Source organism: Petaurus breviceps, unplaced genomic scaffold, assembly GCF_028583685.1.
Source record: "Petaurus breviceps papuanus isolate PSGF00001 unplaced genomic scaffold, PetGlider_PUasm1.0 91023, whole genome shotgun sequence".
In the NCBI taxonomy this organism is placed as follows: domain Eukaryota; kingdom Metazoa; phylum Chordata; class Mammalia; order Diprotodontia; family Petauridae; genus Petaurus; species Petaurus breviceps.
Genome location: NW_027187398.1, coordinates 1,138,030 through 1,153,494, shown reverse-complemented (window position 1 = coordinate 1,153,494; position 15,465 = coordinate 1,138,030). Strand labels below are relative to the sequence as shown.

The following is a 15,465-nucleotide window of genomic DNA, read 5'->3' as shown; positions in this document are numbered from 1 at the left end:
GATCATAATAGCACAGGATTGTAATGAAGATCAAATGAGATAATGTTTGTAAATATTAGATTGGTATAGTGACTGGCACATGGTAGGTGTTTAATAAATGTTTATTCCATTCTATCATTCACTAGAACCATTTCTGAATTTCTTTGTTACATTTCCTTGTCTCCACAGATGCTTCTAGTAAGCATACACACATTCCTTCCATGTGCTTGAGAAGCAATGCCAGGTTTCTGATCTTTTGTTAAAGATCCCCTGCCAAATGGAGTTTTGCAATATAATGCCTGCCTGGAAGGAGGTAGTTCTTTGGTTCTGCCAAGGATTTAATTTGAGAAATGATGGAAATGCAGTAATGATCCATGTCAACAGAGTATGCATAGATTTTCATTAAGTATCCTACCAGATACTTGAGGCAATAATTATTTGTATCCAATACCATTCAGTGACTGTGTGAAGTTAGTTGCTCCTCCTTGATAGGGTCTAAAGAAGAGTCCTCAGAAATACTTTTCCCACACAGGTTCATTTTTTAAATAAACAACATCCCCTCTGGGGCTACTTTCCCCAAAGCCCACTTGAATAGTCCAGTGAAGTTTCTAAGAGGCAGACTACTATTTCCCTCAAGGTTTTAGGGGTAATCCTGAAGGATTGGGGGTTATCATGCTATTATTTATAAGCCCCCATGAAGCATGTTCCTCCAATACCAATTAACTAATTGCTATTGCTTAGATTTTACAAATCTATTTTTACTGAGAAAATACATCAAGGACAGAAGTACAAAACATCTCCCACACTCTCTTCTCAGCACACACACACACACACACACACACACACACACACACACACACACACATGGTCCTTGTGCATAGTGGGCTCAAACCTGAATCATAAAGGTATAGACTCAACATATACTATAGAGACACCCAGGTAGAGAACACATATAGCTGAGGGTGAGATGTACCTCTTGGCCCTAGAAATACTTTTCTCCCTATACAGAATCCCCACCAAGTTCCCTCCTGGGAGTGGCATTACTGATAGATGACTATCTCCCTTGCTCAACTGGCTGCTCCTTACAAAACTTGATATCTTAGCTAATACTGTTGGGCTAGGTCAAGCAGATGGCCTGGTAGATGTTCTGGCTCTCCATTGGACTCCACTGCTGCCGCAACTGACCCTAAGAATTTGGATGGCTTTGACAAACTTCTTGGTTTCACTAGTCACCACGAGAGTCCTTATCTCATCATACTTATTCACCTAAGATAAGAAGCATCTCAGGATCAGAGGTGCCACGTCTTCAAGGGATAAGTATTGGGAAATAGAACCTGCCTTCCCTACCCCACCTGGAGTTGCTTAACAATCCTTCTTACTTAAAAGCCATCAGGGAAAAGAGAAAGGGGCAATCTTTTCCATTACTCATGCCTGGAAACAAGCTAACTGATCATTCATTCACTCACTCACTCAATCAACAAGTATGTATTAAGTGCCCATCATGTCCCAGGCATGGCCCTAGGTGCTTTGATATAACTATGAAGATAAAAACAATCTTTACTTGCAGTGAGCTTACATTCTGATGAGGGAGAAAACAAATACACATAACATATATAGACATATATACTTATATATTTTGAATATAAAATTAATTAATACAAGTATATACAAAGTGATTAAATACAAGTTGGTTGGGCACTAGTTAGGAAGGGCACTAGCAGTTGGGGGAGGAGGGCATCAGGAAAGGCTTCATGTAGAAGATGGTGCTTGAGCTGCATCTTCAAGGAAGAGAGGGACTCTATGAGGGTAAGGCAAGGAGAGAAGGCATTCCATGCATGGGGGATGGCCTGGGCAAAAGCACAGAGACAGGAGATGGAATTTTGTGAGTAAGGAAACAAAAGAATACCAGTTTGGCAGGACTTCAGAGTGCTGGAAGGAAAGTGCTATCCCATGAGTCTGGGCAGGTAGGCTGATGCCTCCATGTGGATTGGAAACAGACAAGGCATTATTATACATGCATTAAAGACCAGGCCCTCAACAAGTAAAACAATGCTGTTTCTCATACGAGAAGCCTAGTTTCCAGAAATCGACACTGAATGTATTTCTTTACATGTGTAAACCTCTCACTCCTCCTGACTGTGACTCACTTAGATCAAGCCCTGTAACAAGGTAGGCTGTAGACAATGATAGAAATGAAGCTATTTTCAGATGTACTTTGAAAAATGCATTTTCTGAAGCATTGTGCTTTGTACAGATCTATGTCAGAGAGGCAGGTGAGTAGGGTAGAGAGGCTAGATTTGCTGGACTTAGAGTCAGGAAGACCTGAGATCAAGTTCTATCTTTGACAATTAGGAGCTGTGTAAGTCATATGACCACAGATTTCTGGAGGTCCCCCATCAGAGGATGGATTTGAGGACAGGTCAGGTCCTCTGAGTCTAGAATCACTGTGCTTTCTAGGACATCTTGCTGCTTCCCTGAAATCACTTAACCTCCCTCAACCTTGGTTTCCTTAGCTATACAATGGGATAATAAAATCTCTAGCACTATCTCTGGGGATTGTTTTGAAGATCAAATGAGATAATGTATGTAAAGTGTTTTGCAAATCTGAAAGCTCTGTGTGTCAGCTGTCATTTTTTTTTCATCTGGATACACTCCAGCTTAGTATAGTATACACCATGTGTCCAAGTGGAACAATACTGAGCTAATTAAATGGGGAAATGATATGCACCTGGTACATATCATTATGGAATAAGGTCTTGAGTTATTTAATTAAGAGCTTTATTGTTATAAAGACTTGCTTTTCCACTCAGTTTGTTTTTGAATATTAATCTTCCCCCACTTTCTCTTGGGATTTGGGCCAGGTGGCATATTAGCCCTTGCAGGTGGGAATTTTCTGGTTATGGGATAGGAAAACATAGGAAAATCCAAGTCTGATTTGCATTTCCCCTGCCAACTTCTACATCTTCCTAGTGGAAGCTTAGGGCAACTCCACTTATTTACTCCACAAGGGGAAGATAAAAGCCTGCCTACCTTTCATAAGTCACCATGCTGCCATTTTCCTAAGCAAAAATATCTTTTTTTAGTTTCCTTTGATCTACATTTAGAACAAATATCTTGCAAGTCCTCTGTCATATAATGCAAAGAAAAGACAGTGATGGTGGTGGGAATTCTAATTAAATATTAATTGCTAGTTCTTGTTCCTGGTGGCAAGAACATTTTAAGTGGAGAGGAGGATGAAATAGAAACTAGATGACTCTTAGTTACTTCCTCCTCTTACAGGTCTAGTATTTGATTAACAAAGACATGATAAACCTGACTGATGCCTCTCAATCTTAAGGCCTCTCTTCTCCCATGCAAAGTTTTAATCAGGGAGTTGGAGCTTCCAAATAATGTCTTCTTTTTAGTGTGAATACACACACATATATACATATATATATATTTATCAACATTTACTTTTATAAGATTCTGAGTTCCAAATTTTTTCTTCCCTCCTTCCCTACCCTCCCCCTTACCCAAGACAGCATGCAATCTGATATAGGTTATACATGTACAATCATATTGAACATATTTCCACATTAGTCATATTGTGAAAGAAGAATCAAAACAAAAGGGTAAAACCATAAGAAAGAAAAAAAAACAAAAAAAAGGAGAAAATAGTATGCTTCAATCTGCATTCATATTCCATAGTTCTTTCTCTGGATGTGGATAGCACTTTCCATCATGAGTTTTTTGGAATTGTTTTAGATCATTGCATTGCTGAGAAGAGCTAAGTCTATCAAAGTTGGTCATCCCACAATGTTTCTGTTACTATGTACAATGTTTTCCTGGTTCTGCTCACTTCATTCAATATCAGTTCATGTAAGTCTTACCAGGTTTTTCTGAAATCCACCTGCTCATCATTTCCTAGAATTCCTAACATTCACATACAACAACTTGTTCAACCATTTCCCAATTGATGGGCACCCCCTCAATTTCCAATTCTTAGCCACTCAAAAAGTGTTGCTATAAATATTTTTGTACATGTGGGTCCTTTTCTATGATCTCTTTGGGATATAGACCTAGTAGTGGTATTGCTAGATCAAAGGGTATGCACAGCTTTATAGCCCTTTGGGCATAGTTCCAAATTACTCTCTAGAATAGTTGGATCAGTTCACAACTCCACCAAAAATGCATTACTGTTCCAATTTTCCCACATTTTCTCCAACATTTATCATTTTCCTGTTTTGTCATGTTAGTAAATTTGATAGGGATGATATGATACCTTAGAGTTGTTTTAATTTGTGTTTCTCTACCCAATTAAATTTAGAGCATTTTTTTCATGTGACTATAGATAGCTTTAATTTCTTCATCTGAAAATTGCCTGTTCATCAATTGGGAAATGACTTGTGTTCTTATAAATTTGATTGAGTTCTCTATATATTTTAGAAATTAGGCCTTTATAAGAGACATTGACTATAAAAATTATTTCCCAGACTTCTGCTTCCCTTCTAAGATGGTGGCATCGGCTTTGTTTGTGCAGGACCTTTTTAATTTAATGCAATCAAAATGATCTGTTTTGCATTACATAATGTTCTTTACCTCTTATTTGGTCATAAATGCTTCAATTCTCCATAGCTCTTACAGGCAAACTATTATTTGCTCTCCTAATTTGCTTATAGTCTCACCCTTTATGTCTAAATCATGTACCTATTTTGACCTTATCTTGGTATATGGTATATGCCTAGTTTCTGTCATACTGTTTTCCAGTTTTCCCTGCAGTTTTGTCAAATAGTGAGTTCTTATCCCAGAAACTGCACATAATATCTTAAAATAGTACTTTTCAGACAGAGACTGAATCTGTGATTCCCTCTCTAACCACTGACCAGATTAGAGAGATGAAGTGACTCTTCTCTCTAAACTGCTCTATCAGCTGCTTTTTGAAGATTTGGGAGTGAGGGCAACAAACCTACTTTTAGGGGATTTATGGTCTTCATTTCTTTCATTTTATCACACACACACACACACACACACACACACACACACACACACACACACATAAACCCTCTGCTGAAACTCCAGGATAATTGACATCACTAAGGTAAACCAGGATGTGATTCTTGTGCTGTTAGATGAAAATAATGGTAAAGAATGGATGTTCTCTGAAAACTGCCATACAATGCCACGTGAAGCCCAGGGCTCTCAGAACCTGGGAGATGTTTAGATTCCATTTTTTAAAAATGTCAATGGCCTAGATTTGACATAACCCTTTTTGTTGTTGTTCAGTCATTTTTCAGGCATGTTTGACTCTTTGTGACCCCATTTGGGGTTTTCTTGGCAAAGATACTGGAGTGGTTTGCTATTTCTTTCTCCAGCTCATTTTGCAGATGAGGAAACTGAGACAAACAGGGTGAAATGACTTGCCCAGAGTCATACAACTAGTAAGTGTCTGAGGCTGGATTTGAACTCAGGAAGATGAGTCTTCCTGACTCTGGACCTGGCACTCTATGGCATTAGCTCTTCCTGAACACAACATATACTCCTTATCTATGTTTATCTGTAGAAGAAAGGGAGAGGGAGTTGCTGAACACATCCCTGATCAATTTATTTCTCCCTAGCCCAGTTAAAAAAATCACAGAAGATGAGGACGAGTAACAGAGACAATGAGATATTTATGACTTGTTGTTGTTCATTCTTTGTTCTCAAAGAGGACCAATGATATCATGAGTGATATCTTGACTCAGGACTGAATTGGATTTAAGTGAGAACAGAGCTCCACAAAGTTATCAGCTTCACTTTCCCTTCCAGAGTCATCAAAGTCCACTGGCAAGACATAAGTCATGATGACTGGTGATGGCCCAGGGTGCAGTGGGTGACCTTGGCCTTTCTAAATGAAAATCTTTTAAAATTAAATATAAATAAATGCTTCTTACTCTGTTACCCCATTACAAAGCATGAAGGATCTTTTCAGCCAAAACCAGTAAAAGTAGAGCACAGTTAGCTATTTGGATGGGGCCTAGTGGGTTCTCTAAGGAGTATGAGCTCTGCGGATTGAAAAGAGAGCCTAATTTACTGGCTGGGGCTCATTATACACAGTTTTTGGAGTGTGGACCCACAGAATTCCTTCAATCTAGATTACCCTCTACTCTGAAGACCTCCAACTTTTTTTTTTTGCTTTTTGGAGGGCAATTGACTTGCCCAAGGTCACATGGCTAGTTTTTGTGTTAAGTGTCTGAGGCTGGATTTTGAACTCAGGTCCTCCTGACTCCCAGGCCAGTGCCCTACTCGCTGCTCCACCTAGCCGCCCTCCAACCTCCAATTTTTAATTTATAGGTCTAAGAATAAGTATAGATGCTGCTCCACCCCCAACAAAAAAAATATTACATTTATAACCCTTATAAGTCACAGGATCACTTCTGACTCAAGGGGCCCCAAAACATTTTGAGAGATTTCTCACTTCTCTGGCTCCTTGCCCTACCACATGTCCATAACCTGAGTTATGGTCACCGATTCCCCAGATACACAGTTCGTTTAGGGGTTAAACAAAACTCTTAGAATTCTTCTCTGATGCTCTTGAAAAATGTCTAAACCCACCAGTGAGTGACCCTGCACAGTTTCAGTAAGTCATAGTACTGCTCCACATAATATTATAAAAGAGAGTCATCAAAGTCCAGTGGCAAGACATGTCATGATGTATGTCTCAAAGCATTCCTTTTCTTGAAGGTTTCTTTTCCAGCAGTTCTGAATAGATGTCCCTGTCCACTTTTTTCAATCCTATGGGTGTTCAGTCTACATCTCTCTATACTTCCCAGTAGATGCCTTTTCCAGAGGACCAACTCCCTATGGTAGCCTATAAAGGAAGTGTCCTACGGTGTCTATTTCAGCAGATTGTGTTTATGGCTCAAAATACATACCCGCATTCCTGAGAGCTTCTTTTTAAAAATACATATTTTTATATATTTTTAATATATATGTGTATTTTAAAATATAACCTCCATGGCTCCAGACTTCACACAGAAGAGGTCTTTTACATTCTAGAAGACCATCTTCTCTTATACTTTACAAACAAGTTCATCTTCCCAGCTCCATGTAGGTTCATAATGATTTATCCCAGTCTAACACCCTCTCTCTCTCATAACTTGGGCAGTCTAATTCCTTCCTATGTCAGCACTCTCTTTTGATATAGAGTCTCAGGAAGAATGTCCCATTCCCTGTCCAATTGCCTCTTAAGTCCTGCTTGAGATTCTCCTGGGCATCTAGGTGGAGTTAGTCAACTTTCATTGGGTTGATTAAAAAAAAAATCTGAGTAAGATAAGGAGTTCTTATTTCTCCTGATTATTTCTGCCCAGACAATTTGTAATCCCTGTGACATATTGGATTAGGTTCCAAATATTTTAGTTCAACAGATCCCTTCAGTCAACTAGAGCCATGCTAGTTGTAGATTTAGTCAACATAGTTTAGTCAACAGATATTTATTAAGCACCTACTACGGTATGTGTAAGATCCCATGCAAGGCACTGAAGAGACAAAGTGGAAAAATCTGAGGTAGAATGTGAACAGGGCAAAAGAGAGTCCCAAAGTGTTCAGGGAAAATTTGAGAAGAAAACGTTTTCATGTGAAGAGATCAAGTAAGGATTCATGAAGAAAGTGGTACTTGAACTGAGACTTGAAGGAAGAGAAAGGTTTATTCTACAGGGTACTGGCTAATATTTGCATAAATTCAGGACTGAAATGGGCCTCAGAGACCTGCCCTCTCATTTTACAGTTGAGGAAATTGAGGCACAGTGAAGCCAAGTGATTTGCCCAGGGTTAGTAAGTATCAAACAGGATATTATTTTTCATAAGAAGCATCAACTTTTATCTACAGTAAAGTCAGTCTCTCTATGGACAGAGGGCCACAGTCCTAAAAATAAAATTCCATTAACCAAAAGACAGAAAAGGATACTGATACAATTCAGCAAAAATTTCTCAATATGTGTTGAGAAAAGGCAATGTGACATTTTACAGAGCTGGACTTGCCTTTGACTCTTACTCATTGTGTGATCATAGACATGGTCACTATTGCTCTGAGTAATATGAGGAAATGAGGATAATGATTGTTGCATTACCTGCCTCCCAAGGTTTTAATCAGGAAAACACTTGATAAACCCCAAAGAAATTGAAATATTAATTATTTTACTATTCTCTATAATCTTGGGGATTCTCAAAGTTTGTAGAAATTTGTTGAAATGGAGAAGGGGGATGCTGTAAATATAAATATACATATACATATACATATATATATCAAAGGGTGTGGAGCCTAGGAAAAGGAGAACTATGGAGTAATAATTTGTCAGTGTTTATTCAGCACTAACCAAGAGAGAGAGAGAGAGAGACTACTTGGCAGATTATTCAATTATTTAGTCATTACAAAGGTGGAGTGGGGATATATCATCAGTTCTTATCATAGTCTAAATAAAATACCCCTAAAAACCATCCAACTCCCTGTGCTCTGATGCTATGGTCACAAAGTAGCATTCTCATAACTAATTCAGTTTCCCAGATAGCTTGTTTTGGGGAAAGGAGTAACCTGGCTAATGGCCATGAATTTCCAGTCAACAGAAAGGTATAGCTCCATAAATGATTCAATTGGTTTTCTGGGTTTTAAATTGGCCTCCTGTGAGTTTGGTTCACATGAATTGGCTCTCTGGGGCTTCAGCACACATAGTGGAATGATAAACCAGAGGCTGTCAGCCTGCAGAGTGAAGGGCAGGCCCTGGGTGGTAGTGATAGGACCAGACAATGAGCCAGTCTGAACAGCTTCTCTCTTTCTAAGTTGACCCAGGAGGATATAAAAATAAAATCTTAATAGTGCCTGGCTATGGAGATGTTCCTTTATTTAATCTCTAAAGCAGGAATTCTTAAACTTTGAACTTGTTTTAAAAAATATATTGATAATTATATTTCAATATAATTATATTCCTTTATAATACCATTTTTTGTTATTTATATCTAAGAACATTATTTTTTCCCCAGAACTTATTTAGTTATTTTTAGTTTTTAACATTCATTTCCACAAGATTTTGAGTTCCAAATTTTCTCCACCTCTCCCCTACCCCCACCCCAAGATGGCAAGCATATTGATTACCCCTTACCCCAGTCTGCCCTCTCTTATATTCCCCTTATGCCCCTTCCTCCTTGCTTTCTTATAGGGAAAGATGGATTTCTATACCCCATTGCCTGTATAACTTATTTAAGAACATTATTTTGAAAAGAGATCCATTGGTTTCATCAGGCTCCCAAAGTGGTAGACTCTTTCAGTTCTACATCAAATATCTTCTCAGGTTTCTCTGAAACCATCCGTTTCATCATTTCTTGGGTTCCCTATGTTCTGAAGCAATCTTCTTGGAGGACTGAATTCTACATGGCAGCCTTCTGATTAAATTCATTGTTCCTTAACCCCAGAATGCCTCTTATTATCCTTAGAATCATGCATTATAGATTTGGAGGCAATTTAGATCTACCTCCTCATTTTACAAAGGAGGAAACTGGGGCCAAGGGAATTGAAATAATTTTCTCAAGGTAACACAGGTAGTAAGCAACTCAGTTGACATTTGAACCCCGATTCTCTTGACTCCAACCATTTTGACCAGGGCTATTTACCATATACTATTTTGTCCTTAATTATTTGTATAAATGTAATTTCCCCTACTCAATGAAGTAAGCTCAATGAATTCAGACACTGTGTCATTTCAAAACCCGCCATTTTATTCTTATATTTATTGTTCATAAGAATCATAGATTAAGAGCTAGAATGGATCTTGAAGATTATTGAGTACAATCTTCTCATTTCACAGATGAGGAAACTGAAGTCTGATAGAATGACTTACCCAAGGTCACCTATATAGGATTTAGCAGAATCTGGATTCAAACCCAGGTCCTCATATTCTAAGGCCAGCAGGTTTCCCACTGGATCACATTGCCTCTGTACCTTTGGTTTTTCCATCACTTTCATTTCCAAATGACAATTTAGAGACAGCTAGGTGGCTCAGTGATAGAGTACTGGGCCTGGAGTCAGGAAGACCTGAGTTTAAATCCAGCCTCAGACACTTACTAATCATGTGGCCCTGGACAAGTCACTTCAAGAAAATGGCAAACCATTCCACTATCTTTGCCAAGAAAACCCAATAGACAATATGCTCCATGGGGTCACAAAGATTCAGGTGTAACTAAAGAATTGAATGACAACTTTTTCAAATATGTTCCTCCCCGCTCCCTGCCCAGTGAGCCATGCCTTGTAACACAGATGTCAAAAGACAGGGAGAAAAAAGCAGTTCAGCAAATCTAAGCAGTACATCAGCTGTGTCTGACAGGATATGCAACATATCACATCTCTAGCTCCCCACTTTTACAATGAAGGGAGAAGTACTTTTCTCAATTCTTCTCTAGTGCCAACATTGGTTGTTCCCAATGTTCAGCTTTGATTTTTGGTTCTTTCTTTTTATGTTGTTGTGCTAACTGTGTATTATTGTTTTCATGGTTCTGTTTACTTCACTTTATATTAGTTCATTTTCCCCTGCTTCTCTGAATTCTTCATTGTCATCATTTCTTAGTGCACAATTACTTTCTGTAACATTCACATACTAGAATTTATTTATTCATTTCCCAGTTGATGAGCACCTACCTAGTTTCTAGCTCTTTGCTACTGGTCAGGCACTGCACTATCTAAACTGTGCCCTGACCCCAGCACCTAGCATTGGGGGAGCTTAATTGTTTTAGTTCAGTTGAATTACCCACCAGATGAGCAATAAAAGGGCTTTCTAAGGTCTCCAGATATGGATGCCAGAAATCATCAGAATAATAGATTGAACCTGATACAATAGGTTATAATAAATTCAAATAGTTCCTTTAGGAGGGCACAAGTTTTTTCAGTATCAGGTTTTCCTCAGTCTTTCCTTTCCTTCTGTTTCCTAATGGGTTTACATTTCCAATGAGGGCAGATGCTTTCAGTGTGTCATATAAACACATTTCTATTTACAGCTTCACGTGGTCTTAATTAAAGGTAAATGGGCTGAGCAGTCTGTTCTTTCATCCTTTGTGTTAGAAATTAGTATTTCTTACTTTCCTTTCCATATCTAGAGTTAGAATTTTGATGATTGGGAACTACATAGAATGAAACCTCCTTTCCTTTCCTTCTCTCCCCTTTAATCCTTCTCCTCCCCTTTTCCTTTACTCCCCTCTCTCCTTCCATTATTTTTTCCTCTTTCCTTTTCTCTCACTTTCCTTCCCTCTTATCTCTCTTTTCTACCTTTTTCTTCCTAATTTCCCTTTCTTCTTTTCTTTATTCCTCCCGCCCTCCTTTTCCTCCTCCCTCCTCCTTTTCTTCCTTCTCCTTCCATGCCATTTCTTTTTCTCCTTTCTTCCTCCCTTCACTTCTTACCATCTGTCTGCTTGATTTCCTTCCTTTCTTCCTTCTCCCTCCCTTCTCCCTACTTCCTCTCTTCTGTTTCCTTCCTTGCTTCCTTCCTTCTTTCTTTCTTCCCCAACTTCTTTCCTTGCTCCCTCCCTCCTCCTCCCCCCTTCCTTCCTGTTTTCCTTCCTGTCTTCCTCACTGGTATTTTACTAAACTACTAATCCCAAGGAGCATGATTCCAACCAGACATTCTCAAGAACCCCAAAGAAAATACAATTTGTTCCAAAATTCTATACAGTTTCTGTAAAACCCAGCTTGGCTATGATGGGCCAAAGAGGCATCTTTTCCATCTTAGACACAAAATCGCCTTGGCTTCTTTCTCCAGGAAATGGGGCATTGTGAATATAATTCCAGATGTCATAATCTTAGGGAACAAATTAAATGGCCTGTAGGTTCAAATGTATCTCACTTTTCATTGGGGCCAGTGTTCTGCACTACTGCCTTACACCAGTTGTTTTGTTGGGGATGGGGGGAGGCTGGGTTGTAATCGTGGCAAAACTACTATTCCAGTAAGACACATTTTACAGAGGCTTGCTTGGCATTAAGCTTGCTCTAGTAATAAATTCTTCAACTAGAACTCATGATTCTACTCATATATTTATGCTTGTAAAATGAGCAAGGTTTCAATTACACGCCAATAGGTTATGCTTCAACATCAATTAATTTTTGCCCCTGGCCATGTACCATTTCTATGGAAGTAGCTTAATGGAAAACACCCTCCCTTCAAGATATTATTTTTCCACTAGTGCTCCTTGTGCAAAAAATCTATTCTCGGCCCAATCTGTTACACAATAGAGTTTGATTGCTTACATGTGTTTTTATAGTTGACAAAACCCACATTGTCCTCAGCATGTCCCACAGAATGTGTGATATTATGGACCACAAGGGTCAAGAAAGGGAGCTGATTTATATTCAGAATAAGATGGAGTGTAAGACTTTAGGGCAGCTTCCTTGAGGAGGGTAAAATAAAAAGACAGTCAGCAATTACGTTCCTGATGTGAGATGGCCCAGATGGTAGGTATCCAATATATTGTCCAGGACTAGGGATAGAGTGCCAGCACTGGACTTAGGAAGACTCATCTTCCTGATTTCAAATCTGGCCTCAGATACTTACTAGTTGTGTGACCTTAGACAAGTCATTTCACCTATTTACCTTAATTTCCTCGTCTGTAAAATGAGCTAGAGAAGGAAATAGCAAACCATTCCAGTATCTTTGCCAAGAAAACCCCAAATGGAGTCAAAAAGAGTCAGACACAACTGAAAAAAACAACAGGAAGGTGTTAATCCTAGCATTCTTTGCCCTAGTTAGAACACATCTGGAAGAGGGTATTCAATTCTGGATGTCATGTTTTAGACAGGGCTTTGATAAGCTAGATGGCAGTGAGACAAGGGCACTCAGGAGGATGAAGGAACCTGAGGTCACATCACATGAATATCAGGAAGAGGAAATACTCTCTGGCCATATACTTTTCACCTACAAAATTAAGAGATTGAACTAATTGACCTTCCTTCTCTAAGGTTATGATCCTATATCCTGGACATATTTAGCCTGGAGAAAAGAAGATTTAGGGGATATATGACAGTTATCTTCAATTTTTTGAAGGGCTGCTACTTGGAAGAGGGATATTATATCTGCTAGGTCCCAGAGGGCTAAACAAAAAGCAATGAGTTGAAGTTTCAAAGAGGCAAATTTGAACTCAGTGTAAGGAAAAAATTCCTAACAATTAGAGCAATCCCAAAGTGGAGTGGGATGCCTCTGGAATGAGTGGGTTTCCTCTTCTTGGTGGACTTCAGGCAGAGATTAGATGCCCACTTTTAAGTTGTGTTGTAAGTTCTCTTTCAGGTATTGTTTGGACTACTCTAGTCAACTTGGGGTCCGTGAACTTGGCTACTAAAAAGAAGAGATTGATAATTATTTTTCAGTGTCAATCCAATGCATTTTATTTTGTGCACTCAAAAACATTGCTCTGGGAAGGGGATCAAAGGTTTCATCAGACTAAGAGGTCCATGACACAAGAAAGATTAAGAACTGTTAGACTTGGTGGTCTTTGACATCTCTTCCAACTCTAAAATTTTGTGATTCCGTGGAACACATGTTATGAGTAATAACAGAAACTTTTCAATGAAGATCCCAAGGAAAATAGGGGAAAAAATGATTTGAAGGAGAAAAATCAAGAAGGAACAATTGAAATCTACAAGAAATGTCTTTCTTCAGGAAAATACAGAGCACATGCATTAGCTTTTCATGCTCTAAGGCCTCTGCCTTGGCCTTCTGTTATGAGTCACACTTAAACATCAGGGGAACTTTAAATGTTCCTCTGATCCCTGCTCCCCCTAACAGCTAACCACCTAATTACTGAACTTCCTCTTCATCATTTGTCTCTCATCAGGGCCCTTTGATTCACTTTCACTCTTATCTAATGTGCTGTTATAAATATCAATTTCAATGGAATTATTTGCTTCCCTCTGACACCATTTCACCATTCCCTTCGACTTCCTTGACAAAGATGCTTTTGTGGAATGAGTCACTTTTATTTTAGGGTTTCTCAGAGCTGAAGGTGACTTATCAGTGGGAATTTTGTCAGTTTGAATCAGGGGAGACAGCCCTCTCAGTGTTGTTGCACATTCTGATCAGCTGGTTAACATCTGTGCCCCTGTTGTTTCTGGCCCATGGGCTTTTTCTTTGTGCTTGAATATAGGTCATTGAGGGTAGCCACTTATTACCTCTGCTAAAAAGTAGAAAGAATAAGGGAAGGAACTCAGTCTTTATCTGACTTCTTAATACTGGTTGCCATAATGTAGTGTTTTCTAAATAGTTATTTTTATTTTACAATAAAATATTTTTTACAAATAAATATTTTTATATTTATTTCTATAAACATTTTGACTCTACATATATATAAGTGTAAATATGTTATATACATATATGTCATATATTCCCAAAGCACCAATGATATAGCCATTTGAATTATAAGTTATAGAAGAGGAGATTTTGACTCAAGGTAAGAAAGACCCGTCATTGTTAGACCTGTCTAACAATGGACTAGATGGGGGTGGGGAACCCGCATCCTTAAAGCCACAGGTTCCCCACCTCTGGATTAGGTTAGCTCCAATTCAGCCCACTAGGGGCAGCTAGGTGGCACAGTAGATAGAGTTCCAGGCTTGGAGTCAGAAAGACTCCTCTTTCTGTGTTCAGATCTGGACTCTGACTCTTATTAGCTGCGTGCCCCTAGGCAAGTCACTTAACCCGGCTGGTTTCAATTTCCTCATATATACTAAGAGCTGGAGAAGGATATGGCAAACCACTCCAGTATCTTTGCCAAGAACATCCCACAAAGGGGTCAAAAAGAGTCAGACATGACTGAAAAATGACTAAAAACACAAAAAAAAAAAACTAAGGTAGTTCACTAGATGGAGACTTTGATATAGAATTCAAATCCTACCTCAAATACTTATTAGCTGTGTGACCATGGGCAAGTCACTTACCCTATGTCTGTCTCATTTTCTTCACTTGTAAAATGGGGATTATAATAGCACCTACTTCCCAGGGTGGTTGTGAGAATCAAATGAAATAATATTTGTAAAACTCTTTGCAAACCTTAAAGTGCTATATAAATACTATTTTTTATTATTCAATTCAACAAATATTTATTAAGTTTCTACTGTGAGAAAGAGAAATGGTTCTGGGTGTTTGTTTCTGTTCTGTGTTTGTCCTCTTTTGGTTTCAGGTGGCAGAGGTGAGCCTCCTGGTAGCAAGGAATTAGGTCATGGCAACCAGCCCTGCATGGAAGCCCGGAGAAGCTAGGGTACCTAGGACTCAAGCCCTGAGGGAGTTTGGGATTTGGAACTGGGATGGTGTTCTATAGGAAGTAAGCTAAACTATGCACATTTCCTTTCCCTCCCCAGAGACTTGAGGTGGTGCAAAGGGAAGGATCATGCCTCCCACATTTTGAGGCAATAAGTTCCTATATTTGTGATTATACCTTCTGAAGTAAATATTTCTGTGCAAAAGAGAATCTGACTGTTAATAGTTAATGGAACTGGGGTGAGGGAACAAC

General features: G+C 38.9%; 1 long non-coding RNA gene across 1 annotated transcript in view; it reads left to right on the top strand.

Annotated features, from left to right (window-relative positions):
* Positions 1 to 1,828: 1,828 nt before the first annotated feature.
* LOC138153704 (uncharacterized) overlaps positions 1,829 to 15,465 on the top strand; it is a 55,305-nt gene continuing 41,668 nt past the window's right edge. Inside the window, exon 1 of the long non-coding RNA XR_011166431.1 lies at positions 1,829 to 2,148. This is a non-coding gene — a long non-coding RNA (uncharacterized lncRNA). The remainder of the gene's footprint in view (positions 2,149 to 15,465) is intronic.